Source organism: Bos taurus, chromosome 1, assembly GCF_002263795.3.
Source record: "Bos taurus isolate L1 Dominette 01449 registration number 42190680 breed Hereford chromosome 1, ARS-UCD2.0, whole genome shotgun sequence".
Classification (NCBI taxonomy): domain Eukaryota; kingdom Metazoa; phylum Chordata; class Mammalia; order Artiodactyla; family Bovidae; genus Bos; species Bos taurus.
Genome location: NC_037328.1, coordinates 106579189 through 106605313, shown reverse-complemented (window position 1 = coordinate 106605313; position 26125 = coordinate 106579189). Strand labels below are relative to the sequence as shown.

Sequence of the window (26125 nt, the reverse complement as noted above, 5' to 3'; positions counted from 1 at the left end):
CCTCATGATCCACCCTCTTCTCAAAATCTTAATCATACATATTGGTTATAAAGTAAAAGTCACATCTTTTTTTCTGGGGGGGGGGGGGGGCGCATCATTCAAAGAAAGTACTTTGTTGTTTCTATGAACTCATGGTTGCCCCAGGGAAGGATGAGGAGAAGGGATAGTTAGGGAGTTTGGGATGGACATGTACATCCTGCTATATTTAAAATGGTAACTAACTAGGACCTACTGTATAGCGTATGGAACTCTGCTCAATGTTATATAGCAGCCTGGATGAGAGGGGAGTTTGGGGGAGAATGGATACATGTATATGTATAGCTGAGTCCCTTTGCTGTTTACCTGAAACTATCACAACATTGTTATTAGGCCTTTGCTGTTGCTGTTCGTTGCTCAGTCATGTCCGACTCTTTGTGATCCCATGGACTATGGCCCACCAGGCTTCTCTGTTCATGAAATTCTCCAGGCAAGAATATTGGAGTAGGTAGCCTTTCCCTTCTTCAGGGGATCTTTCTGGCTAAGGGATCAAACTCAGGTCTCCTGCATTGCAGGCAGATTCTTTACCATCTGAACCACCAGGGAAGTCCCAGTACAAAATTAAAAGTTTTTTTTTTCTTAGAAAAAGTGCTTTTTTCTTTCTTATTGGTCTGTAAGATTTGGAATATTCAATATACCTATTCTACCTACACTTGGAATATACCATCATAATCTTTCTAAATCTTGAGGTTCAGATAGAGTTCAAAATATGAACTTTTTACCTTTCCCAGTAATCAACCTAGATTTAATTTTTCATGCTGTAGATCATACTAGTGAAATTAAAAATAGAAAATATGCAAAGGAAAATAATCCTAGTATCATTATATTTGATCTTGGTCAACTGTATAAGTATGACAATATTAAAATCATTAAAATATTTAAAATCATCCTTACCATCATTTATACATCTGGAAAATATTGGGTGATAAAGGGTACATTTGGGTTATATTGAATGAATGTTGAGAATAACTTATTTTGGATTGAAATTTTGTCAAAAATAATTCATAAGGTACATACATGATGATCGAGTTATTAGTAGTATTTTAATACAAAGTATTAATATTTGTGAAACTAAAGATAGTTTGTACTAGATTTGTTTCTAATTTAATTCATTTTTGACAGATGCCCACAAAATGCTTCTCCTTTTCATAGTTCTCAGAAAGAAGAGAACATGTAATGTTAAACCTTAATTTACCCCTCTGCCTAAGCCTACACATACAGCTATTTATAATTGCAATCCACATATATCAGTTGCTGACAACGGTGTCAAGTTAGTGCGTACCCGGCTAGTAAGGTTTATTGAATTTTCAGGTGATCTTGGCATGCTAGGCAGGCAGTGCCAAGTTGATTGGAGAGATCTGTCTTTTAGACTGTAGAAATGTCTGAGACAGGTAAACCAGATAGATATATTAACCCTCATTATGGGTTCAGTTAATTTAAAAATGAAGACAGGGGGAAGAATTGCCCTGTTGCCCTTGTTTACCTGAAGTTTGGGGAACACATTTGAGGGAGCCAGAGCCAGTTAGTATATCTCTGGGGTCTGATCTTATACTCTTGTCTGAGTGGTGTTTTTCCAGTCCTTTTATGTAGGCATTAAGTGTACAAGGTAAAGGTATTTTTAGGATATACCTGTCTGGGTGCCACATACAGCATTTGTAGCGAACAGTGGAAGGTAAGGCTGGAGCCATTCTTGGAAGTCTGATCATGGAAAGCCTTGGATACTAGAGTTAGAAATGTGGGTTTTCTTCTTTTCCTAATCCTTTCCCTCTTCATGTGATGTCTTCCTCCATATATATTTCCTTTTAGACAAAAGTAGATTTATTTAGACTATTTTTATAGTTGATTTTTCAGTAGTTTTTTCCTTTCTATAATTTTAAACAAATTTCTGAAACTCCTTTCCAAGAGTGTATTTTGATTTTTGATTCTGAATTCCAGTCTTTTTTTTTTTTTTGCCAAAAGTAACAAACAAACCCTGAACTTTGCATTTTGAAAATTTTACCACTTGAAAAAAAAAGAAAGAGGTCAGTGTTCTTCATGTTATGTTATGCTTCTTTTTAAGAAATGCCTTTTGTTTCAGACAAAATACGGAAATTTTGCTTCCAAAAGGTCATGATTTCTTCTAATTAAAATCCTCACAGTGTGGGCCCTGAAATTTGTAATATAACAACTCTTAAATGTATTTTTCATTAAATTCAACACATTTGATCTTTTGCTTTAACAATCATTAGGTCTTAAACCATTATTCAGAAAAATCACAAGTTTGGAATTAAAAAAAAAAAAGAAAAACAAAGCAGAACCGCAACTTTGATGTACAGCTAAAATTGTGTTTCTGGTTGGATCATCAAGGGGAGACTCTGTGAGTAGTATAATTTAAGTGGCTACTTTAAAAATATAATGCAAATAACTGGTCATCTCTTGTCTTGCAACTGGGACCGTATTGTTTTCTGAACTTCATATGTGTAAAAGTCCTTTTTTGTGTCGACTCCATTTATATTCTGTTTATTTGTTTGTTCTTTCGTGTTCTGTGTCTTGTGCCATGCTCACACGCTTAGTCATGTCCGACACTTTTTGACCCCATGGACTGTAGCTAGGCTACTCTGTCCATGGGATTCTCCTGGCAAGAATACTGGAATGGGTTGCCACGCGCTCCTCCAGGGGATCTTCCCAGCCCAGGGATCGAACCCATGCCTCTTACATCTCCGGCATTGGCAGGTGGATTCTTTACTACCAATGCCACCTGGGAAACCCATGTGGAGTATCTATTCTGTGCCAGTCCTGTGAATACAGAAATGGAAGGCATGATCCTTGCTCTTAAAGAGGCTTGTGGGAGAGGCAGGCATATAAACAAATAATTACAGCCTAAAATAATAAATGCTGTTGTAGTGATAAGACAAAGTCCTCCTTGTGGCTTAAACTCTCCAGCCCACATTTCCCGACTGATTATTTATGAATCTTTATCTGTGGATCTTTTCTCCTTGTCTCTTAACTTTTTTTTGGATACACACATAGAGATATTGCTTGCTTATTCTTTTCTGCTCCAGGTTTCCTCATTTTAGGTGTGAAAACCTTTTCCTGTATCTCTCTTCTTCTTTTTGGTAGCACTCTCTAATATCCTGGCTCTGCCTTTAAGTGTTAACAGAGAGAAAAATAGTGTCTCTCCTTATTTCGGAAGCATTTAGGGTGTTGCAGTTGATATGAAACATGGTAGAGCCTACAGTCCTACTTATCCATATTATATGATGCGAACCATTTTTAGAATATGGAACCAGATACATATGTATAAGCACACAACACACACACAAACACACGCACACACATGTATATGCATTTAAGTAAAGCAGCGCCTCCCTTTTAGGACAAATAACTTTCAAAGCAGCTTCATGTGTAATGATTCATAGTGGAGCCTTAGCTCTTTATTTTTATGTTTTTTTTTTTTTTTTTTAAATGAAAGGGAATATATTACCCTTAAAGGTAAATCTCTACCTTTATTTCATATTACTTACATTAGTGAAAATACAGTTTTAAGAAAGTGTTTGCTAAACAGTGCAGCACAGGTAAATAAAATCCAAGGTCATCTATGTAGGTGGTATTGTGTGTGTGTGTGTGTGTGTATGTGTGTGTGTGTGTACACCTGTCTTAGTCACTCAGTCGTGTCCGACTCTTTGTGACCCTGTGGACTAGCTTGCCAGGCTCCCCCTGTCCATGGGATTCTCCAGGCAAGAATACTGGAGTGGATTGCCATGCCCTTCTCCAGGGGTAGGTGGTATTAATTCTTTTTAAATTCTGAATGAATTACTGAGTGAAGGAGAGTCCTAACCCTCTGACTTTGGACACTTCAGTTTTCTCATCTTTAATAAGGGGTTAGTGTAGTAGACATTTGTTTGTTCTGCTCAGCTTCCATTCCTCACTGTCCTTAAGGAGTTGCTGCTTTCTCAGATTAAATCCTCACTGTTCAGATGGTTCCAGGCCAGCCCAGTCCCTTTTATCCAGAGATGCACATGTGACCCAGTCCAGCCAATTACCTGCTTCTTCCTCCCGTCACTGTGGATGGACAGAGTCGACAGGCAACCCAGGTTGGAGGAATCAGAAGTCAACTTCTGGGCTTTGTCTTGCACTGTTGAGAAGTTTACTTTTCAATAAGGTCCCTAAGTTAAGTAGAATGGAAGGCTGGAATGTGGGAAAGCTCCACAGGAGGAGCACTAGAGATGGAAATTTTTTTGAGGAAAGCAGGTCCAGGATATACCTGGAGCTACTATTGCCTTTTCAGATACTTGACTGATACAGGGTTTTTGTTGTTGCTTTAAAATCAGTTTGAATTGTCCTTTCTTCTGCCACATGCAAACGGCAGGGTCCAGGCTAATTCAGTTGGGTTAGTTAACCTCCATGGCCTTTCCATTTCAATGTTCTATGATTCTCTGCCTCCCTGTATCATATGCAAGTTAGATTACTTTCATCGATAGAGGTTAGGCAAGTAACAACTGAAAATTCTCAGAAGTAATTTCTCCATTCTGAGAACTATAAGTGGAAGGGCAAGAGTAGCTGTTCTACATTTTGATCTTATTTTTATCAAATTTATCTAGATTTTGATCTTATTTATCTTCATTTTATAGCATACTTGACCTTCTATGACTCTTACCCTCCCTTGGCCCAGTTGTATTCATTAGACCCTATGAAATAAAACAAGCAAACAAAAAAGAAAAGCAAAATTCTGCTTGATGTGAAAAATTATCCCTTTCTGAATCACATTCACAACTGATCCCTTTCTGAGTCTCCCCACCCTTAGGACTTTTTAAGAATACTGCATAAGAATGGAGAAAAAGAACACCTGTGGCATGCGTGAAAATTTATAAACATTTATGAGAAGTTCATGAGGTAGTGAAGCAGAAAGGAGAGAACATGGATGCAGAAGCCCAGGTAACCTTGATCAAGGTGTATAGGCTTCGCTCATCTTTCAGATGTTGGTTACTCATGAGGATGATGTGGTATTTAATGTTTGTGGAAGCCATTTACATGTAAAACATGATGATGACTGAGATCATTTAGGAATGAATGTACCTAGTTTATTCAGTGAGTTTCATTGATGAATTGTGCCAGAAGCGACAGATTAGGAAATATAAGAAACTTTATTGAAAAGTAAGCTTCTTTTCAACAGTTCCAGACAAAGCTCAGAAGTTGACTTTTGATTCATCCAGCCTGGGTTTCTTGTCAACTCTAACCAACCACAGTGGCCACAGGAGTAGCAGAATGGCAATTGATTGGCTGGGCTAGATTCTATACACATCTCTGGATAAAGGAGACTAGACTGGGTTCGAACCATCTGAACAATGAAGACTTAATCTGGGAAATATCTAATAAGAATAGATATGAAGGTAGTTTCAGATTTTGAAATCCAGCTGACGAGTTTAAACTTGTTTAAAGAAGCAAATATTAGTTACTACTTCCAGATATCTTCCTCCAGATCATATCTTAAACTTTGATTTTGTCTGTTCGTTCCCACAAGTAGTACAAACTCGTGACTCACCTTGTGGATGCTGGTCTGTTCTATAACCAATATCCTATTGCCACATTTTTCTTCCTTAAAATAATATACCCTAATTACATAATAAGGCAGCTGAAAGTGGTGTCCGATAGAATATGGAGAACAGAAGATAGGACTGGGCAAAATATATCTGAGAGACTGGGATAGTGGTGGTATTATTAACAGGAGGCAGATTGATAAGGGGTCCATGATGGGTGATAAGACACCCAGCTGGGATGATTGCATCAGAAGTTGCAGATTTAGACATAGCACTTAGTGGAGGAGTGGAGTCCATATATAGATCTAGAAGTTATGGAGTCATTGATCTTTGTATCTCAAAGCAAGTTAATCAGTTTGGCTGCTATAAGGAAATAACCAGAGACTTGGATGGCTTAAGTAGCAAACATTTCTCACAGTTACTCAGAAGTCCTGATAGACTCAAAGTTTGGTGAGAGCCCTCTTCCTGATTTGCAGACAGCTGCTTTCTTGCTATCGCTTCACATGGCAAAAAGAAAGAGAAGAAGCTAGCTGTTTCATGACTCTTTTGAGGGCTCTTATCCCATGCATAAGGTGCTACCCTCGTGACCTGATTATCTCCCAAAGACCCAATCTCCAGATACTGTCACAATGGGTATTAGGGGTTCAACAAATGAATTTGGTCAGGGGTGGGGTATACAAATATTCAGTCAATAGCAGGTCCTTAAGACATCGTTTGGTCTTGATTTTTTTTCAGCTAAAAGGTTGACTCAAAGTGGAAGGTCACATAGTATGTTGTTAGTCGCAGCACTAGGTAGAATGTTTATTTGCTGACTGCAAGGCCAGTATTCTTTCTTCTCCACCATACAACCTTCGTGTGATTAATAACAGTGGAAACTTTAATATCAGTAAGGATTATGATGAGGATCAACTATGTACTAGACAGACTATAGTGTAATTACCTACTAGTGGATGGAGACAACTCTCATGTATCTTTGACATGAGAAGGCCAAGATATTGGGCCCATTTAGATAGGGTAGGTGACTGGGGAAAGTTGGCTTATCAAGGGCTTAGTGGCTGGTATAAAGAATGCTTTATATTAAATATAAATGCTTTATATTTAATCATTTTTTTCTCTTACCAACTGGTCTTATAGCCATTATAGTATAATTGTCTATTTAGAATGTGAGTTTTGATGCCAAACAGTACTGAATTTGATTCTTGGCTATGTTACTTGCTGTCTGAAGTGCCTTGAGCCTTAGTTTCCTTGTCTGATGAGACGGTTGGATGGTATCACCGACTCAATGGACATGAGTTTGAGCAAGCTCTGGAAGTTAATACACCTATTAGATACATTAGTTTCTTTCTACTGCAGAAATTATTAAAAAGTATAGTCACTTAAATAAGAAAATACAAGTTTATTGTTTTAGTTCTAGGGGTCAGATTTCTGAAAATGGATCTTATGGGGCTAAAAGGATTAGCAAGGCTGTGTTCCTTTCGAATAAGGGTGAATTTTCTTCTTGCCTTTTCCAACTTCTAGAGACTGCCCACGTTCTTTGGCTCATAGCCCCTTCCCAGCACTGGTGTCACTCCGACTTCTGCTTCTGTCATCACATTTTCCTCTGGCTGTTATATTCCTGCTTCCTTCTCAGAAGGACCCTTGTGATTATCTTGGGCCCACGTAAAAAATCCAGGATAATCTTCCATCTCAAGATCCTTAACACCATCACATCTGTAGAGTCCCATTTGCCATGTGAGGTGACATGCACCCGTGTCAGGCATTAGGATTTGAACATCTCTGGGGACCATCATGGGAGAAGGCAATGGCAACCCACTCCAGTACTCTTGCTTGGAAAATCCCATGGATGGAGGAGCCTGGTAGGCTGCAGTCCATGGGGTCGATAAGAGTCGGACACAACTGAGCGACTTCACTTTCACTTTCATGCATTGGAGAAGGAAATGGCAGCCTGCTTCAGTGTTCTTGCCTGGAGAATCCCAGGGATGGGGGAGCCTGGTGGGCTGCCGTCTGTGGGGTCGCACAGAGTCGGACACGACTGAAGTGACTTAGCAGTAGCACAGTGGACCATTATTCTGCCTACCACACTGATGATAATGATACTAATGAAGATGATGAGGAATAGTAGCTACTCCTATTAATATTTCAGTTGTTCCCAAAATTTCTTCTAGTATTTCATCAAAGAAAATAAGTTCTTCTATCCAAAAGCACATAAGAACAGCAAGGCTGGCCTAATAAGAGAATGGCACTTCTGGTTTGATAAAAGCATCTTTACCTTGCAATTGAAAATGTCTTCCTTTACAGGGTTGCCTGGAAAGCCGTAGAATGTTTACATTCGTTATCCTTTTGATTCAGGCATTAAAAGGCAGCAATGTACAATCATGTTTCCTGGGAGAAAAACCCAGCTCTCAATCTAGCACAAGTGACAAAGAAGGCAATGAGGAGATGAGAAGCCAGACAGGATTTGATTTAGAATGAGATAAAATAACTGTTCATAGCAGAGGGTCAATAACCATATTTGAAACATTGAACTGAGAAGACAGTCTTATACAGAAGATGCACAGAAAGTTTTAGTCTCTATCCCTGTTTCTATGCACATGCATGCACGCGCACACACACACACACACACACACATACACACACATACTTCTGAAACTGTTATTGTTCAGTTGCTAAGTCATGTCCTACTCTTTGCGGCCCCATGGACTGTTGAAACTGTAATCTTGTCAAATTCCTAAATGAGTCTTAGTTTGCAGGAAAAACCATGGATAAAAAATGAAGAGGTCTGGGACTTCCCTGGTGGTCCAGTGACTAAGGCTATACGCTCCCAATGCAGGGGCCCCGAGTTTGATCCCTGGTCAGGGAACTCGATCCTACATGCCGCAACTAAAGATCCCACCTGCTGCAACTATGATCAAAGATCCTGCATGCCACAACTAAGACCCAACACAGCTAAATAAATAAATAAAAATTTTTTTTTAAATGAAGAGGTCATAATTGGGAAGGTAGTTAAAAAAAAAAAGCTTGAGTGAAATGACAATAGAATAAAATGGTGATTAGCTTTTTAAAAACACTAGTGTAAAGATACCTCTTGCTTTAATTTTCCATTTTGTTATAAATTATAGGTCTGCTAAGGAGAAGAATAAAGAACAACCTGTCAATTCCTTTAAAAACACAAATCCGACAAATTGTCCTATGGCAGGAGGACACTGCAGTGATTTGACAGTCACTCAATGCGTTCTCTTACTAGCCTTTCTTAGACACAATACCTGTATGACTTCTATTTTGTCAGATGCTTTCACTGATACATTTTCACATATGGGGTTTTTTTGGTCAATTATGACAAGTATAAATTATTTTTTTACTTCAAATAAAAGACCACTTATTACAACAGTGACTTTAAAGTGAAGTTTGTAGCATTTAAAAAATGGAGAGTTGGAGACCACATTCAGAGCACTCTATAGCAAACCAGAGGCTCTCAGTTTTCTGGTTCTGCCTTAGCCTTCCAGTCTTCTTTCTCAGCTCCTGGTTTACCCAGTGCTTTCTGTTGTTTACTCACTAAGTCATGTCCAACTCTTTGTTACCCCATTGACTGCAGCAAGCCAGGCTTCCCTGTCCTCAACTATCTCCTAGAGTTTGCTCAAGTTCATGTCCATTGAGTCAGTGATGGTATCTAACCATCTTATCCTCTGCCGCCTCTTCTCCTTTTGCTTTCAGTTTTTCCCAGCATCAGGAAATCTTTCGCAGAATCAGTACCTACCAGTCAGCTAAAGCCACTTGTTTCTGCTTGGCCCTTGTATATTCCCTGTCACCTTTCTAGATGCCTTTCATTTTTAAATTATTGTTTCCTACAGAAATTTAACACCATCCATCATCATTGCCATCTGGAGAAAGCCTTGCTCTCATCACCCAGTGGTTGAAACAGGTTGACATTTCTACTTAAAGCTCCAGCCCCCAGTCCTAGGCCTGATTTAGGTCATGTGCTGTTGTGAAAAGTGTCTGGGACCTGCATAAACGTGGGACCTTCCCACCACCTGGGAAGCCCAGGTGGTGCTAGTGGTAAAGAACTCCTGCCAATGCAGGAGACATAAGAGACACAGGTTCGATCCCTGGGTCAGGAAGATCACCTGGAGGAGGGCATGGCAATCCACTCCAGTATTCATACCTGGAGAATCCCATGGACAGAGGAGCCTGGCAGACTACAGTCCATGGGGTCACAGAGTTGGACATGGCTGAAGCGACTAAGCAGGCACCTGCATAAAGTGTGAAGTTATTAGACTGATCGGGCACTGTATAGGTTAGACAGCTATCATGTATGTTGCTGCAGTTTGAACCTTAACAGTCTGTCATCAGTAGTTGGTTTCCTCATCACACAAGCCCAATTCCTAAGCAGTTCTTCCTTCTGCTTGAAACCTTATGCCCTTCTGTCAAGGGTACAGTTCTAGAGATTTCATTGTTCCCTGGGAACCCCCAAGGAGAACTCAGGGTGAGAATGTTCATTCTGTGAGGAAATTAATCTGATTGAAATATTTGAGTTTGAAAAATCATTTGGACGGATGTAGGAAGATGAAGGAAGCCTGAGTAGGTAAAGAAAGTGATTTCAGAATTTCCTGAAAGTAACCTGACAGACCATCTCAGGTCTTACCTCACTCAGAATTCTGTTACATTGGCTACCACTATATATTGAAGTGTGTGTGCTCAGTCATATCCGACTCTTTGCAAACTTATGGACGGTAGCCCACCAGGCTCCTCTGTCCATGGGATTCTCTGTCCATGGAATACTGGAGTGGATTGCCATTTCCCACTCCAGGGGATCTTCCAGACTCAGGTGTTGAACCCACATCTCTTGAGTCTCCTACATTGGCAGGAGGATTCTTTACCACTGTGCCACTTGGGAAACACATAAGAGTTGGTATTAATGCACAGAAGACAAAATAGCCTCCCATGACCCATATTGGACTATAGGAGTCCAGCTGACTTTTTTTAAAGCCACGTCCCCAGAAGATCTTAGAACCTCATTTCCCCCTGTTTTTCTTGACCACTATCTGCTTCTGCTCCAGAAGATAGGTGTCAAAGGATATATAAATAAATATTAGAATTCCAGAATAATCCATTTATTTCTACTTCATATAGTTTATTTAGAGTCTTGATCAATTCTTTTAGCAATTATTTTATTGAACAACTATTTGCCGGTGCTGGGCATAAACAGATCCATAAGACATGAATCTTATCTTCATGGACACCGTCACCACAGATATGGTGCCATTTCCTGAAAAGAAAGAGGAAATACAACCTATCCCCAGGGAACAGTCTAAGGAAGGCTGAGTCTTCACTGGGGAAACTAGAGCAATTTATTCTCAACAGGAAATAAGAGGTAGCAGATTGCAGAAGTTTCGGGATAAAGTATTAACCAAGATTGTCTAGGAAGTTTATATCTTAGGAGTGGGTAGATAAATTGGTAATGAATTCAGAGTTGCAAGTTTGAATAAATGCATATTCTGAAAAATCCAAAAAGATGCGCTTTAATCTGTCAAGTGTCTAAGCTTCAGGTGAAAGTCCAGCACTTTAATCTACTGAGCGTTATCTACAGATAAAGACAGTACACTGTAGCAGTTTATACAGACTAGTGAAAACCAGCCAAAGAAGTGTTTTCTTGAAGAAAAAAAAAAAAAGGAAAATCTAAAAAGTTCTAATATTTTTATCTTAGCCATAATTTATCTCTAAGGTATCCAGTTCTGATGACAAATACCAGAAAGCAGAGAGCTGTGGTGTTCTGGAAAAGTCAATAATTGAGGCTTTAAAGTAGTTTCAGTATAAAGACTAACCAAGAAGACTGACTTTCCAGAAAGACAGAGTCCCAGGGGGAGACCTGAGCCAGGTTTATGAAATCAAGAGGTAGGTGAATAAGGCAAATATGAACTTATTCCTCAAATTATAAAAATATTTTAAAACTTTGAAAAAGTGACTTTAGGGTCTTTGAAAAGTCATGGAGATTGTGTTTTATTGTTGGCTTTAAAGTCTGAAAGTAAAAATGTTAGTCTCTCAGTTGTGTCCAACTATTTGCAACCTTATGGTCTGTAGCTTGCCAGGCTTCTCTGGCCAAGGAGTTCTCCAGGCAAGAAAACTGGAGTGGGTAGCCATTCCCTTCTCCAGGGCATGATCGAACCTTGATCTCCCACACTGCAGGCAGATTCTTTACCATTTGAGTCACCAAGAATCTGCTTGTGATGTGGGAGACCCGGTTCCATCTCTTGGTTGGGAAGATCCCCTGGAGAAGGGAATGTCTACCTATTCCAGTGTTCTTGGGGCTTCCCTGGTGGCTCAGACTGTAAAGAATCTGCATGCAGTGCTGGAGACCTGGGTTTGATCCCTGGGTCAGGAAGATTCCTTGGAGAAGGGAGTAGCTATCCTCTCCAGTGTTCTTGCCTGGAGAATTCCATGGACAGAGGAGCCTAGCAAGCTACCGTCCATGGGGTCGCCAAGAGTCAGACATGACTGAGCAACTAACACTTTCAAGTCTAAACTGTAACATTGCCTAAGATGAAACCACTTTAGGATAAATATCTTTAGCTATTGTAGTAATTAACCCCCCTTGGATTAGTTTCAAAATTGTTCTGCCTTTTTGTGAATGTAGTTATATGGTAAATGACTCTTTTGGCAGATTTTAACATACAACTAGGAAATTCTTTATCTCAGTGGGTGATATGTACGTATGTGGATAGTAGATTTCCTCGTGGAATATTAAAGAAATAGATCATGTTAAATATGTGTCTCTTAGCATCAGAAGTTGTCATAGAGACCCAATGTATTTTTTCTTAAAATGTGTTTTGATATTTCTGCCCAGGACCAAATACCAAGCTGACAATTGGTCTCATTCAATAAGGCATCTCTTATGTTATCCTGAACTATTACAGTTGCTGTGGCTTTTTAAAAATTTCCTTCTCCTATCAGACATGGGGAATTTTTCTCTTTTTCATGCTCAGGAAAGGTACTTGGCTAAAGTCCTTCTGAATATCAGTATTTACAAAGTATCTGCTTTGTATTTAGTGCTACGCAGAATGGTCATGAAGACAAACTTTTTGGGATTTTAATATTAATGGGATGATTTAACTTTATTAGTTTTATAAATTATAGAGGCCAGTGGAGTTGTTTGCTAGATTTTATCATAGGCTCAAGCTGGTGAGGCCCTAGTTCAGGAAAATATGACCGCTGTTCATTTCATTCTTCTTTGTTGGAAAGATTTGTGCCCTATGCACATTTTATGACTTTTTCCTTTAGAAATATTCAGTACTTGATTCTTACTGTTCTAGATAATGATGTACACATGATGAAAATGTTAATACTGAAATAATGATGTATATCACTACATAATATAAGCATGGGTCTTCCCTGATAGCTCAGTTGGTAAAGAATCTGCCTGAAATGCAGGAGACCCTGGTTCGATTCCTGGGTGGGGAAGATCCACTCGAGAAGGGATAGGCTACCTACTCCAGTATTCTGGCCTGAAGAATTCCATGGACTCCACGGAGTGGCAAAGAGTCGGACACGACTGAGTGACTTTCACTTCACATCACAATATAAGCATTGAATGTCTTCAAGATTTTCATCTTAAAACCACTGTAATAAATCTGTCTTAAAAGTTGAAAGTGATATTCGTGGTACCATACAAAGATGTGATAATTGTAAACCATCTGTCCCCACACAAAGAACTCATTCCCCCTTGTATTAGAGGTGCCTTATCTTTAATCATCAGGTATTTTGAGCAACTAATAAGACATCTGATTACCTCTCTTTTTCTCATTTATAATCTCAGATTAATTTCTAGACTCAAACAAAAGCTTTTTCTCATTGGCTTTTTAGACTCTTAGAATCCACTTACCTTACAACTTAAAGAAGAACAGAAAGAAAAGATGGTCAGCAAATAATATATTGTTACTGGAAATTACTAGGCCGTTTTTAAATTTTTCATGAACTTTTAAAAGTATCTGTAGCCTTAATTGGTTTAGCAGGAATCTTCGAATAAGATTCCTGTTTACATTTTGACCCAAAATCAGTTTCACATTCTATTTCTTACAGTAGGGCAAATAGGCTTGTTAAGCTCTTTGTATCTCTATCCTTTTATTTCAAATTTTGAGGACATATATATAAGTGTTACCCTAGGCTCTGTCTTTACCCTCCTCCTTCCCCCAACATACACTCTGCATTATTATGATGTAACTACAATTGTGTTTTAAGTTTTTTTGACATCTTGTATTTCTTAGCCTTCTTCCCTTCCTTCCCTTTTCCTTAGATCTTTAAATCTATAAGAAACTTCTGTCCTGAATAAAATATTTTTTAGTCAGTGTCGCAAACAGACAATCATAAACTTCATCTTTGTAGATAAAGTACTTGAAAATAGGATTCATTCTCTCCTTTGTTTTGATGGTTGAAAAATAATGATACTATTTTGATGAATGGCTGGTGAAATGCAGCTGACACAGCACAATTGGTGGCATGCTCTCAGTTTAGAGTTTAAACAACTGGGCTGAAAAGAGTCATTTTGGTTTAGTCCTTTCAACTGGCCACTTTTTTGGAGGGTGAGCTCCAGGACAGAATGCCTGTGACCCTTTACACGTTTAACATATTCACAGAAATAATCAGAATTCAGGCTAAATAACTTAACTTACTTGATTTCCTATTGATTACATTTTGATTGTCCAGAAAAAATAAAATTGGTTTTTAAAGGAGTGGGCTGGTCTACAAAAAGACTAGGGAGAAATATCAGTCTTTATTGGAAGTTGACAAGTATTATATAAGCCCTAGGCTGATATTGTAGAATGGCTTCTAAGACTGGGAAATTGGAGGCATCCTGTTTTAATCCTTTATAACCCAGCCACATGCATCATACTGAGCTCCCTTAATACCTGGTGTTTTTGAAAGGATAAGAGACCTATTTTTCTGTGTACAGTGGACAGATATGCAAGTGACATCTCTTGCTTGTCTCTGTTCTCCTAACCCTGGACACAGAGAATGAAGATTCTGTGTTTTTTTCGCCTTGGGAGAGGGGTGGCTGGCAGCAGAGGTCCTATTGTTGACTTCCTGGACTGTGGATAAGGTGCCCAGCCAAGACTTGAGTCTTGGGGAAGCTGGATCATTAGGGTCAGGTTTTAGGCCTTACCTGTGCAACAAGACCATAACATTGCCTTGAGGAATCCAGGCCTGTGTCAGCCCTTCATTAGAACTTCTTCCCTCTGGGACACTAGAGCAGGACCTAATCGTCACTGGTCCCTCTTCCTTGAATGTGTTTCAGTAAAAGTATATTTTTTCTCCCATTAGCTTTGTTCACTCAGTCGTGTCCAACTCTTTGTGAACCCATGGACTACAGCATGCCAGGCTTCCCTATCCTTCACCGTCTCCCAGAGTTTGCTCAAACTCATGTCCATTGAGTTGGTGATGCCATCCAACCATCTCATCTTCTGTTGTCCCCTTCTTCTCTTGCCTTCAATCTTTCCCAGCATCAGGGTCTTTTCCAGTGAGTCGGCTCTTTGCATCAGGTGGCCGTTATTGGAGCTTCAGCTTTCAACATCAGTCCTTCCAATGTCAGTTCAGGATTGATTTCCTTTAGAATTGACTGGTTTGATCTCCTTGCAGTCCAAGGGACTCTGAGGGGTCTTCTCCAATACCACAATTTGAAAGCATCAATTCTTTGGTGCTCAACCTTGTTTATGGTCCAACTGTCACATCCATGCATGACTACTGGAAAAACATAGCTTTGACTTTACCAACATTTGTCGGCAAAGTAATGTCTTTGCTTTTTAATACACTGTCTAGGTTTGTCATAGCTTTTCTTCCAAGGTGCAAGCATCTTTTAATTTCATGGCTGCAGTCACCATCTGCAGTGATTTTGGGGCCCAAGAAAAATAAAATCTGTCACTGTTTTTTGAATGTTGAGTTTTAAGTCAGCTTTTTCATTCTCTTTCACCTTCTTCAAGCTTCCCTGATAGCTCAGTTTGTGAAGAATCCACCTGTAATGCAGGAGACCCCAGTTCAATTCCTGGGTAGGGAAGATCTGCTGGAGAAGGGATAGGCTATCCATTCCAGTATTCTTGGGCTTCCCTTGTGGCTCAGCTGGTAAAGAATCTGCCTGCAATGCAGGAGACCCCAGTTTGATTCCTGGGTGGGGGAGATCCCCTGGAGAAGGGAAGGGCTACCCACTCCAGTATTCTGGCCTGGAGAATTCCACGGACTGTATAGTCCATGGGGTCGCAGAGAGTCGGACATGACTGAGAGACTTTCACTTCTCACCTTCATCAAGAGGCCCTTTAGTTCCTCTTTGCTATTTCCACCTAAAACTAAATCTAATGAATAGGGAGGGATCTGGTAATTGCAACTGTTTATCTTATTGAGGTGGACAAAGTGTAGTGACACTTAAGAATTGTTTTGTTTTTTCAAGTCATGGTTTCACTCATAGTACAAAGTTATCTGTATTTTAAATCAAATGCACTTAATCTTTGCATCTAAACATATTTTATGACACTTAATTTCTTCTTTTCCAAAGTAATAAAATTATAAACAGGACTTTAAGAAATCTCCTGTGTAGCTGGATACTAGCTTTTCAGATTCATGAAACTTGATGCTTTTGACCTTCAGTTAGTGCTTTGGGTTTAAAAATCTGAGGTCCAGTCCCTTGTTCTCCAGGGAAACCTTTGTCTGAATAGGATTTCTAAAGTCATACTGTGAGCAGAAGCTGTATGAAAGCTCTGAACCTGGGCTTTACCACACTTGCTTAGACAATTTGCTTAAGTCCTTCAGCCTCTCTAATGCCGTATTTCCTCATCTGTACAGTGATATCTAGCTCCTCAGGGTGTTGTGAGGTTTTTCATGAACTGATGTTCATGAAATCTGGTAGTACAGTGCCTGGGACAGAGAAGGTCTTTCTTTTTTCCCTTTTTTCCAGCCTACGTTAATAACTAGACTTTTAGGAGCATTAGGGTAGAGGGAGGGCTTTAAAATGATTATTATCATAATGCTCAGTCGTGTCTGTGTCTGACTCTTTGCGACCCCATGAACTATAGTCCACCAGCCTCCTCTGTCCATGGGATTCTCCAGGCAAGAATATTGAAGTGGGTTGCTGTTTCCTACTCCACATTATCATAATAGTAAAAACATAACAAGACATAAAATTTTCTGCCTCCTGTTTTGTGAGTTTCCTGTTCATATCCTTTGCCCATTTCCCTATTGTTTGCTCATTTTGGGTTTGATTTGTAAAAGCTGCTGGTTGTTTAGGATATAAACCTTATGTCTGTAAGTTTAGGTTATGTTTAATGTTTTAGGTTCAGGCATGTTATATATATTTTTTGCCTTGCTTTTCACAGTATATATGGTGTTTTCTGCCATGTAGAAATTTAAGCTGTTACCATTTCATGAGATATGTTGCTTTTCTTTGGATATAAGAACTGTCAACTATATGACATATATTGCTTTTAGAGATGTCAAAAACTGTGAAGAAGCCAAGTCATATTCAATAAAATAGAATACTAATCTTTTCTTTTATAGTTCCTACCTTTGGTTTGTATGTGTGTGTTCGTGTATACAAATGTTTGTATGTATGTAAATTGGGCTTATTTTCAGTACTCAAAATAAAGATATTACAGACAGGATTGGGTATGTGAGTGTTCTCTCTAGTCAAGAAAATTCTAGGAAGCATGTAGTTGCGTAGAGCTCACAAGCCCTGGCATGGACTTCAGGTATTGCTGTGGGATGCTTTAGTCTTGCTTTGTCTGTTGCTGCCAGAATCACATGCTGTTCTTGTCCAGCTGTCACTGTAACTTGGTCCCTCTTGATATGTATCTCTGTGTTAGTAACGATTCAGAATCTGCCCTGAGGATTGGATTAGTATTTATTGCCAGCACCTGCCACTAAGTATGGGAGAAGGAGGGGGAGGAGATGACGAATTCTGTAAAGCAGACTTCACAGTAGAAGGCCCAAAAATGTGTGTTAGTCACTCAGTCATGTCTGACTCTTTTGCAGTCCCATGGACTGTAGCCTGCCAGGCTCCTCATCTCCAGGCAAGAATAACTGTAGTGGGTAGCCATTCCCTTTTCAAGGGGATCTTCCTGACCCAGGGATCAAACCCTGGTCTGCCTGCATAGCAGGCAGATGCTTTACCGCCTGAGTTACCAGCTAAAGGCTGTCTGGGCAGAGTGCAGAGTGCTGTAACTTTCCTTTCACCACGGTAAGAAAGTTGTCCTACCCTCCTTACCAAAACTGAGTCAAGGTTGGTCTAAGGACAACAAGCCTTCTAAAGTAACCTGAGAATATATAAACATATAATACAAGATTGTTTCCTTGTGAGGAAAGATACTAGAAGTGTCTAAATAGTTCAAAAAGGTCTTTAAATTCATTATACATTAAAAAAAAAATCATGCCATTATAATAATTAAAAGCCACATGCTCTGGCACAGGCCATAGTAACTACTAACAAATCATTAGCTGATGATGTCATAGTGGCCTAAGGTCCACAATACAGACAGACATGGTGGTGGACACATACAGAACACTGCTGTGTCTTCACAGTAATTCATGAACTGTGACATTTTTGTGTCATTTCCATGTTTAGGCAGGTAATGGTAGCTTTATAGCCATTGAATCTAAAGGCTTAAGGTTATAATTTGTGGTCTGAAGCTGATAATTAGACTTCCTGAGGTCCTCCCACATAAGACAGGCATTTACACTCAGTTTATAAAAACAGAATAATAGAGATTATTTAAATTTATATTTGTAATATTTCATTTAAACAAGTGTTGTAGCATGGTTTTAGTTCTTGGCAAATCTTGTAGTAATAATAATAATAATAAAAAAAAGTGAAGGCAGGTATGTTAAAGAGTAGTTATTTTTAAATCTCAGTATATGAGTGGGTCTTGCCTACTCATGTGTTGAGCACATCTTTGTAATTTCTCAGAAATTAAATAGCATGACCCTTTGATTGAATCCAGAGCTGGAAATTTAAATAGGTAACTTAAGAGTAATTGGTTTGGAATCCAAAGATCTCTTCTGGGATGCTTTAAAAATTCTATCCCATTTTACCTCAGCTTTAAATATATATATTTAAAAATATATGTAAATATTAAGGCTTCAGTTTCAACATCTGCTGTTATACTTCTCTAAACTGTTTTCTTATAATTGACACTGTTCTTATTCTTTTTGGGACTTGAGCTTGAGTGGGAGAAGGCAGTTTGAAAGAATCAAGAAGTATTTATCAATGGGGTCTAAAAAACCAAAACAGAAAGAGGTTGAAGGGACACATCTGATTTATACCAGAAGAGCAAAAGTACAAAGGTGATATGTTATCATGAAAGCTTTCATACGCATGAAGTGTTTTGATTTTAGCCTTTGAGGATCAGTTGTTCTTCATCTCTGCTAAGGGCAAAATAAAAGGAAACTGTGTTAAAACTGAAATACAAAGAGGTTAAGATTAGACAAGGAATCCTGTAGAAATACTTGTTTGTTTAACTAAGTACCTCAACCATTTAAACAAGACGAAGAATACCGATAATTCTACCCTATTAATCTGACTAGACTGTAGAATGTTGAATCTTCCTGGATAGCTTTTAAATTGATGTGGGATGATTAGGTATGTCTCAAAGGATTGTTAGTCCTGTAATTTCCCAGTCTGGATTTTACTGATTGCATTCCTATAGTATAGTTTAACATGTTCTTCTATTCTCTTTGTATTTTCTGCAAGTTCACAGTTGACTCTATAGGCTTGCTGCTAAGTCACTTCAGTCGTGTCCAACTCTGTGCGACCCCATTGACGGCAGCCCAACAGGCTTCCCCGTCCCTGGGATTCTCCAAGCAAGAGTACTGGAGTGGGGTGCCATTGCCTTCTCCGAGGCTTAATGGTTTAAAATTTTCTTCCCTCCCTGCAGGATTGCTTTATAGATTGTGTTATGTTCTTATATCAGGTGGAGCAAACTGTCTGCTTTTCTTTCTTTTTATTAAAATATAATTGATTTATAATGTTGTCTTGGGAAGCCCACGTGACTCAGTGGTAAAGAATCCACCTGCCAATGCAGGGGACATGAGTTTGATCTCTGGGTTGGGAAGATCCCCTGGAGATGGCAGCCCACTCCAGTATTCTTGCTTGGGAAATCTTATGGATAGGGGAGCCTGGCAAGTCTACATACAGCCCATGGGGTCGCCAAAGAGTCAGACATGACTTAGTGACTAAACAGCAACATAATGCTCTTACAGGATAATTTCACAGTCCTTCCATGAGAAGTGGGGACCTGTGTTCTCATGCCTTAAATCTGGTGGACTAATGGAATGTAGTGGAATTATTGAGTGCCTTTCTAGGTGAGGCCATGAGAGACAATAGTTTCCTCCTGGTTCTCTTCCTTTCTTGTGACCTGTGCCTTGTGAGCCCTGAATCCACCATATTAGGGAGATCACGTGGGAGGGCTCCCTGGAGTTTGAAGGGATGCCAGAAGAGCCCCAGCCGTTCCAGCCGCTAGCTGGTTCAGTTTTCCCAGTTTTGATGACATACAAGACAGAAGAGCTGGTAAGCTTTTCAGAGGATTTCGGCCCCCAGCCTTTAAGCTGGCCTGGCAGATGTTGAGTGGAGCAGAAATAAACTGTCTTGGTTGTGCCCTGTACAGATTGCAGATTCATGAACAAAATAAACATTGCTATTGTTTGAAGCCACTTTGGGTTTATTATATAGCATTATGTATCCAGAACTCTGGCTATTATAGCTATTCCAACTAGAACACCCGAGCTTTAATGCTTAGCATAGAATCATGCTTTAAGATCCTTAAAAGACAGAGTTATTGATATGCAAGGAACTTACTGATCTAGTTTTTCCCTTTTGCATTTTATAGGTTAAGAGAGTGGTACTTGTTTGGTCTTTTGTAGAGCAAACTTGGCTGGAATAATATTATAGAGCTTTATAAAATATCAAGACTATCTTCAACATTGAGATGTTAAAAATAGTAGTTTTCTGGATATTTGTAGCAGCTTTACATCTCATTCCATTATGGCCATGATAAAATGTTGCTTGGCAGTGTCCTGTGTGTATGTCTTTAAATGTAAATTCATGCCCTCTATTAAGACTCTAACACATCTTTCAAAAAGCAAGATGAAAGCTCTTCTTTGGGGTTGCATGTCCCACTTAACAGAGTAGAATTTAAAGGGAGTTTTGGCTCATCTTATTTAATTTCTAAAAGTTATTGAGGATTTTCTGTGTGCCAGGCACTATGCTGAGTGCCTCCAGGACTTCTTATCTAGTCATTACAACAATCTTATGAGGAAGATTTTATTACTTGCACTCCATTTTACAAGTGAGGAAACACATTTTAGATAAGTAAAACTTGCTCAGGTCACGTAGCTATCAGCTGGGATTTGAACCTAGGACTGTATGTGTCTTTAGGGTCAGTGTATTTGTAACCCCCATGCTGTACAGCCAGAATGGCTATGAGTGGTGCTTCAGCATTTTAGCTTACTTGTTCAGGACTACCTTTAAGGCCCCTGTATCCAATGACTGTACACACACACACACACACACACACACACACACTCTAGCCCTTTTCATACATTTCCCTTTCAGAATCAAAAATACCCTTTTTACACCTTCTCCCATGTGCCACAAGCCCTGGTCTTGCTATGTTTTAAGTGGCTCCACATTCTTAGGAAAAGTGTGAGACCATAAACTCTATGGGAATCTTGATGGGCTCTGTGGCAGCTGTGTCCAGCTGTTCTTTGAATCAAGTCTGCTTTGTGTAAGAAGTGTACAAGTTGTATACAAATGATGCAAAATAATTTATCCTTCATAATGACACTAATGGTTAAGTATTTCAGGTAGAAGATTTCCATGTCTAATACTTCAAATTTGAGTGACTTGTGACAGTAGTTCAAGGGATTGAGGGCTTCTGAGGGAAGGACACGGAGACGATTGTTCTGTGTGTCGTGTGTGTGTGCCCTCTCCCCGCCACACTTATTGTGTGGAACGATGTCAGCAAACTATGCTGATCTAGAGTTAAGAAGAGAGAAGAAGGAAAAGTATATTGATCCTGATTACTTTAGTGTGTGTGTGTGTGTGTGTGTTTTATAGTATGTACATCATGCTTAGCTTCCTCAGCATAGATGATTTATAGGAGAAAATTGGCAAACAAGATGTTAGAAAAAATTCATCTCTGTTGTTCATTTGCTCAGTCATATCCAACTGTTTGCAACCCCATGGACTGCAGCACACCAGGCTTCCCTGTCCTTCACTGTCTCCCGAAATTTCCTCAAACTCATGTCCTTTGAGTCAGTGATGCCATCCAATCATCTCATCCTCTGTCGCTTCCTTCTCCTCCTGCCCTCAATCTTTGCCAACATCAGGGTCCTCGCCAAAACCTGAATCTCCTCTCTGAAAGTGCCCCTGTACATTACTGCAGACACTATGCTATTATGTATGTCAGCACCACTGAATTTTATACTTAGAGGAATTGATTTTCTAGCAAACAACAAGCCCCTGGAAGCTCAGCACTTCTAAATACTCAGCATTGAGTCGCCAGAAGTCCTTTTCACACAAATGCTTCATGAAGGTGTAGCCACAATGGTCAAAGTTGTCTTACTGGGAGATGGGTGTATCCCATTTTCCCTAATGATGCAGAAGGTAATGAAAAACGACTTTGTGTTTTTGTCTTCAAACAGCAAACTTGAGCCTGCTGCTACTGCTAAGTCGCTTCAGTCGTGTCCGACTCTGTGCGACCCCATAGACGGCAGCCCACCAGGCTCCGCCATCCTTGGGATTCTCCAGGCAAGAACACTGGAGTGGGTTGCCATTTCCTTCTCCAATGCATGAAAGTGAAAAGTGAAAGTGAAGTCGCTCAGTCGTGTCCAACTCTTAGTGATCCCATGGACTACAGCCCACCAGGCTCCTCCGTCCATGGGATTTTCCAGGAAAGAGTACTGGAGTGGGGTGCCATTGCCTTCTCCGAACTTGAGCCTAGCAAGTGACAAAAAGTTGTTGCTCTTTTTATATCCTTTGAGAATGACTTCTGCACCTAGACAACCAATCACAGGCTGAAGACCCCTCACTACAGAGGAAAAGGAAAATTCTAATTAGCTGTAGAGAAAGGGACATCACCACATTCTAGAGAGTCTAGGTTTGCAAGAATCCCTCCAAGGACAAAGTTTTGCAGTATTTTTTTCAGTCTGTTATTTGCTCTGGTGTTTCACTGCAGAGACCTAGATTTGACATGAATACTCCTCTAAGGGCTATTTATTATGAGCCATGTGTGTCATAGGTATAAATCAGTCTTCAAAGTCAGATCGGTTAGGAAAACTCACAATTAAAAAATTCTTTTTGGATAGCTTAATTTTCAGCAGAGGACCTTCCCCATTTCCACCAGGCTGGAGAGAAATTTGACCTTTGTCAGTTTTAGAGTTCTTCCAACTCCAAGTTCATGGCAAGCTGGAGATGGCAGTGATTTCTGCTGAGATGCCTCTTACCTCAGTGTGCACTTCCTCTTCAGGTCTGGCAGCTTGTGACTTTCTGGTTATGCCTGGCTCATGGAAATTACTTTGTATTTTGAGTCTAGGCACCCAGTGCCTACCATCTTCTCTCCAGAGGTCATGGCTTACATTGGCCCTCCTGGACTGCATGTAGCTGAGTCAGCTCATATGTGCACTAGCATATGCAAACAAAACCTTTTTCTATCTTTACTAAGAATTTGGGGCCAGAGGTCTAGCAAGAAGCCATGAAAGGAAAGTTCCAGGCTGGGGTCTATATTAGTCTGTGCAGAATGCTATAACAGAATACAGGGGATTAAGTAGCTTACACCACAAATATCAGTTTCTCACAGTTCTGGGAAGTCCATGATCAAGATCCTGGCAGATTTGGTTGCTGGTGAAAGCCCTCTTCTGGGTTTACAGACAACCACCCTCTTACTTTGTCCTTACGTGGTGGAGGGAGCAAGATCTCAGTGTGAATTGATTCTCTGCCATCTTATGAGGGCACTAATTCCATCAAGAGGACTCCACCCTCATGACCTCATCTAAATCTAATTACCTCCTGAGGGCCCCACTTCCAAATGCTGTGGGGGTTAGAGCTTCAACATGTAAATTTTGGGGGCACACAAACATTTAGTCCAGAATAGGGCCCCTTTTCAGATCGTCTTGAAGAACTTGCAGATGTGTTCATTGGAGAAATGGAAGAACCTAGAAAGGGAAGCCTCTTTCTTTAGTGTGTAGATACTTTTAAAAAATATCAGGTCCATACTGTATAGCACAGGAAACTATATTCAACATCTTGTAATAACCTAAAATGGAAAAGAATCTGAAAGAGAATATATGTGTGTATATGTATCTATATATATGTATATACACATGTATATATATACATACATATATATGTGTGTATATATACATATATATATATATTCTTTCAGATATATACCCCCACACACATATATGTTCTTTCAGATTCTTTTCCATTTTAGGTTATTACAATCTGATGGGCTACAGTTCATGGGGTTGAAAAGAGTTGAATACAACTGAGTGACTGAACACACACGCACTCAAACATGCAACTGAACTACTTTGCTGTACACCTGAAACTAACACAATATTGTCAATCAACTAACTTGAATTACAAAAAAACAAAAATTGTATAAATCTCACCCCCTGCCATTCTCAGGAAAAAAATCAGGTCCAGAACAAGGGAAGCACAGGTGATTCTTTCTATCATAATGTGGAACATCTCTGCACATTCAGTCCAATAGGATACACACCCAGTGCTAACAAACACATTTGACCACGTTTTATTTATTTAGGCCAGGTGGAGGAATTCCCCTGTGGTTAAAGCCTCTGCAGGAACCACCACCGCTAAGCTCTGACTTTTATTCAACTCAGAACCTGAATCATTAGCAACTAAATGACTAGTTCCACTTTGCTCAAGGATAGTGAGGGCACCCTGTGTGTGAGGGGAACTATTTGCCTTTTATGTTTTGGACGTGGCAAAGAAAGAGAAGGCAAACAGAATGGTATTTTCATATTAAAAGAGTTTGGAAGGTTATATCCAGCCACAGTGGTAACTAATGAACATTCCCATGTATGTGACCCCTACTGTGTGCTTCTGAAAAAGAAGTGTTACCTCTCCTTTTTCACTCTGTATTCAAGGTTGCCAAGACTTTTGGGGGAAATATTTTGTGCAACTTTTAATTTGATTTTCAGTTGGATTACCCAAATTCTGAAGCTGAGCAGTTCCTTCTGGACAATGACTGAATATAATGTAGACTGTATATTGGGGAACTGGGCCCTTTTGTTCCTAGGTCATAGTTAAGGGAAATAAGTCTGCCTCAGCTGGATGAGAATGTCATATTCAAAAGGAGAGCTCTCCCTTGGGGACCCCTCCCCTGTTCCTGTCTTTGTGAATGCTCGTTATGTTTCCGTTTGCTTACTGGCTCCATGTAGGATATTGGTGGGCAAGGGAAAGCAAAGGGACAAGGGAAGAGAGAGAATTTTTGCCCCAAGAATCATATAAATTAGTTGGACAATGTATACACATGAAAATGTTTGGTAACAATTCTGGTTGTTTGTGATTAAAAGCCAGGATGAATTGGAAGAGAGTAAGTTTCTGTTATTTAGTCACTAAATCATGTCCAACTCTGTGACCCCACAGACTGTAGCCTGCCAGGCTCCTCTGTCCATGGGATTCTTCAGGCAAGAATACTGGAGTGGGTTGCCATTCCCTTCTCCAGGGAATCTTCCCGACCAAGGGATCAAACCTGTGTCTCCTGCATTGGCAGGTGGATTTTTTACCACTGAGCCACCAGGGAAGCCCATGTTTCTGTTGGATATGGTTCATCAGGTCAGAATCCCATGGAATTCTTGTTGAAACAGACTCCAGTGTCCTACCCCCAGAGTTTCTGGTTAGGTGGTAGGCCTAGGGTGGGGCCTGCTGACTTGGATTTCTAAGTTCCCAGCTGGTGCTGATGCTACTGACCTGAAGACCATGATGCTAACTGCTCCTCTCAGAGGTCAGGGAAAAGAGAGGTGACACAAAGGTGTGATTGATGTGTACTGAGATGGTCCATCCCCCCAAGTACTGCAGTTACCACACTTCTCTTTTCTGGCCTCATTTTAAGAGGACAGCTTGTAGCACTCTGAAATATCCACTTTTGATATCATAAGCAGGGAGCCTGCTTTTTCCTATAATTAGGGAATTCTCCACAAGGAGAGGAAATTTATGCCATATTCTTGGCAAAAGTAGAAGGAGAGAAACAGTATTCTTGGTTTTGTTTAGCTGTTATTATTCTTTTACTTTCTCTTACTTTCAGCATTCACCCCTACATTCCCAAAAGTACATTAAGAATTTTTTTCTGCAGCCAAATGCAAATAGGAAACACATGTTGTTGGATTCACACCCAATTAAGTTAAAATTAGGAAAATGGAGAGGAGAAAAAAAATTAAAAATGATGTAGGGTGAAGAGTTCAGAAAACAAGCTTCCTTGGAAAGGCTTATTTGGTACTTCTTGAGAACACTTGCTGATTGACTATATACATTTCTGAAGGAGAAATGCAATAACAGCCTCTGGAAGGGGGTTTGCCATAAT

At 39.8% G+C, this 26125-nt stretch overlaps 1 protein-coding gene across 3 annotated transcripts in view; it reads left to right on the top strand.

The window, feature by feature from the left end:
* The window catches only part of PPM1L (protein phosphatase, Mg2+/Mn2+ dependent 1L), a 327468-nt gene that overhangs the window by 121840 nt on the left and 179503 nt on the right, over window positions 1–26125 (top strand). Inside the window, exon 1 of one of the 3 annotated variants that reach the window (XM_024991529.2) lies at window positions 18048–18148. The gene's annotated coding sequence lies outside the window, so the exon portion shown is untranslated. 3 annotated transcript variants of the gene reach the window in all.